The sequence below is a fragment of the Ceratosolen solmsi genome, unplaced genomic scaffold (genome assembly GCF_000503995.2).
Source record: "Ceratosolen solmsi marchali unplaced genomic scaffold, CerSol_1.0 scaffold35, whole genome shotgun sequence".
In the NCBI taxonomy this organism is placed as follows: domain Eukaryota; kingdom Metazoa; phylum Arthropoda; class Insecta; order Hymenoptera; family Agaonidae; genus Ceratosolen; species Ceratosolen solmsi.
This window is the reverse complement of record NW_011948423.1, coordinates 4,231,350-4,234,612: the sequence shown is the minus strand read 5'-3', so window position 1 is coordinate 4,234,612 and position 3,263 is coordinate 4,231,350.

The following is a 3,263-nucleotide window of genomic DNA, read 5'->3' as shown; positions in this document are numbered from 1 at the left end:
GCGTAGATAAATGAGAATCTATAATAAGTAATTACTCATTAAGTATATTTTAATTTTAAAATATCTTGATTAGGATCGAATGTTAGTTGATAAATTTTACATTTGGACTTCTAAAATATATTTATCAATAGCTTTTCTCATTTACCGTTAGATACTACTTATTGGAATTTATTATTAAATTCACATTAATACACTGATACATTAATTGAGATATTTTTCAATAATACATTGGTTATGCAATGACAAAATACCTTACAGATTTTAATGTAACGATTAGTCATTATAATTCTGACGATATACGACGTTATAGGGGCCAAAAATTGAATTTTTTGTACTTATTTTTTGTTCTATTCTTTTGTTATATAATGCACGTATAAAACTGCTGATCAACCAAATACAAGTTATTCCACTTATTCGGCAAATTATGTCGCATTAAAATACCGTGTCTCCTGTAAAAGTTGTATAAATAAATTGATTTATTACGGATACGTACGCGTAAAAAAAAAAAAAAAAAACATTAATAATGTTCAAACCTGACTCATTAATATATTTTTGCGACTATGATATGAAATACATATGTGACTTCTAACATTAAGTTGAGTGAATTTATTATCTAAAAATTAGCGGGTCATTATACTCGGTATTATAATTAATTAACGTTTTAATTATCGATGCTTGATTTAATGCAAATTGCATTGTCAAATGAGCGTATAACCATTATGTAACATATATAATAGTAATAGTAACATGTTATTGTTAGTGTTTTATTGTAAATCGTATTTTTGCATTGCTCGTTAATTCAAATTTATCATAGTTAAATGGCTTTCGCACTCAAAGTTTATGTATCTCATTTCAATTGCAATCGAAAACTTTCAATATTTTCGTACGACAGATCATCAATGACTAATTTTAAATTCATAGCTTGTGATATCTGATCGTACTTGACATCTGCATTTACGAGGTTGTTCGTGATGGTGTTTGATTACATCTCTATCCTTTTACGAGCTCAATGGTGATATTCCTTTATTTTTTATGTCAACATCGTAAGATTACAAAGTTTGTTGCAGCGTGTAAAGCTTCTTGTCGGCAAATGTCTTCACATCGATGACGAACTTGATACAGAATTTTTAAAATTGGTAAAAGTACTGATAATGATATGTCATAGTTTGGCCTTGTAATCGACCCTCTAGCAATTATAGAATCTTATTATTACTTTTTGAGAGCATGTAATCAGTCGATTGCAATTTTATTCATTTAAAAATTATCAAAATATGGCGAACAAGAGTTCGCGAAAAAGCCGTTTAATTAAAAAATGATCGTCCTTACTTAATAATTCATATTGATCTTTTCACCTACCATATACCAAATTTCTACAATTTATCATTAAAATTATACATTCAAATAGCTTCCCATTCAATATGATGAAATTATTATCACATTTGCAGGAAATCACGTTATCTTCACATTTTTACTACAAGAATATAAATATCCGAAGCATCGATTCAACGATCGTGAATGCAATGTTGTAATATAAAATGGTAAAACATTCGTCGATGTAATATAAATTTTTCATGGCTTTTACTATAATGAAGTATAATAAAGCAGAAATATATTGTAATGTCTTAAATACAATAGAATATAATATAAATAATCCGCCTATTTATGTTGTATGAGAAAAATCAAATTTTTTATAATCTTAGACAATTGCCGTAGTTCCTTTAAACATTTTATCTACATAAATAATATTGCTAATTAACGTAACAAATACGTTATTTACTAAGGTTATTAGTTGATAGAAATATCAGAAGCCTAGTTCTATTATCTACATTTATGATTTCATGATATTTTTTTTTTTTTTTTTTTTTTTTTTTTTTTTTTAATTAATCAAAGCAATATCATAAAATAAAATAATGTTATACGTGATATGATATAAATTAAAAGGAATTTATGTTGTACATTATCAAAGGAAAAAAAAAAAAAAAAAAAAAAAAAAAATTATATGAAAATGTTTTAGGCTTTAAAGTATGTATTTCAAATATTTGATAAAAAAAATTTGCTAAATGCTACAATAAGCCTACTATTTATTATCTTTGAAATTAACATTTTAAAATAGAACGAAATTAAAAATATCAATTTGTACGCGCCCAAGATAATTCTCGAGTACATAAGGCTCCTCGATGAAACACAATTTATCAATATGAAGATAATCATCATACGAAACTGAAGCCTAAAGTCTCGACGTCATCTTTCATAATCTTCAGACTTAGGCTTGAGGTTTCGTAAAAACAAAGAGATCTTTACCGATTACCAAGAATCAGTCTGATTGTATATCAAAAAGTGATGTTATCTTGATTAAAGGTAGATTAATTTATTTGCAGATACACTTAGGTATTTACAACGTAAAAAAATTCTCGGTAAGGTTGAATACTTTATAAATTGTTTGTACAGCCTTTTCTTTTATCGTCGTTTCATTTATATAAGATAGTTCGCTTTGCATTGAATTTTAAAAATTTAGGTAACAACCTAAATAACAAAGCTTTGTAATACTAACTTTTATGCATATATGAAATGTTCTGTTTCGAGACATCGAGTATAATGTAAATGATAAATTTTCATTATACACTGATGGTAAAGTGACAATATGCAAATAAAATCTTGATCTACCGTACGATCTGTACCAAACACTTTTATGACAATTAGGTTTGTTACCAAATCGAAATATCTGAATCGGGCGTTCTCATTGCGAGAGATAGTTAAACCTACTTGTACGCGCATTAGAAAAGTTATAAATTCGTTTTTTTGATAAAATACAAAGTTTTTCTACGAATCAAAAAACGAAAGTTTCAATTATTCCCGAAAGTTCGTTTTAACCTTGAACATTTACAGTGACCAACTATTTTTAAATAATTGGCAATGAAAACAATTGAAAACATTGTCATTAGAAGACTCGAACGAACTGATAAATGAATTCAATGTTATAAAACTAATAATTGAACAGCTTCATATTTCAACCTATAAAGAAAATACTATTCGCTAACAATGCAAAAACAATTTTAAATTGACAAATTACTATAATTCTGTGTAAGATACTACGAAACTTTAGAGGCAGCGAGCACTCGTCAATTATCATTCGACTCCACCGACTAAAACCATCGGCATCTTAATTTTCATTGCAGGTTGATTAATAGGTTCATTAGCCGCTCGCAATTGTCGTAATATATTATTACATTGACTAGGACTTGCGTCGATTTTAAGGAAGAGCG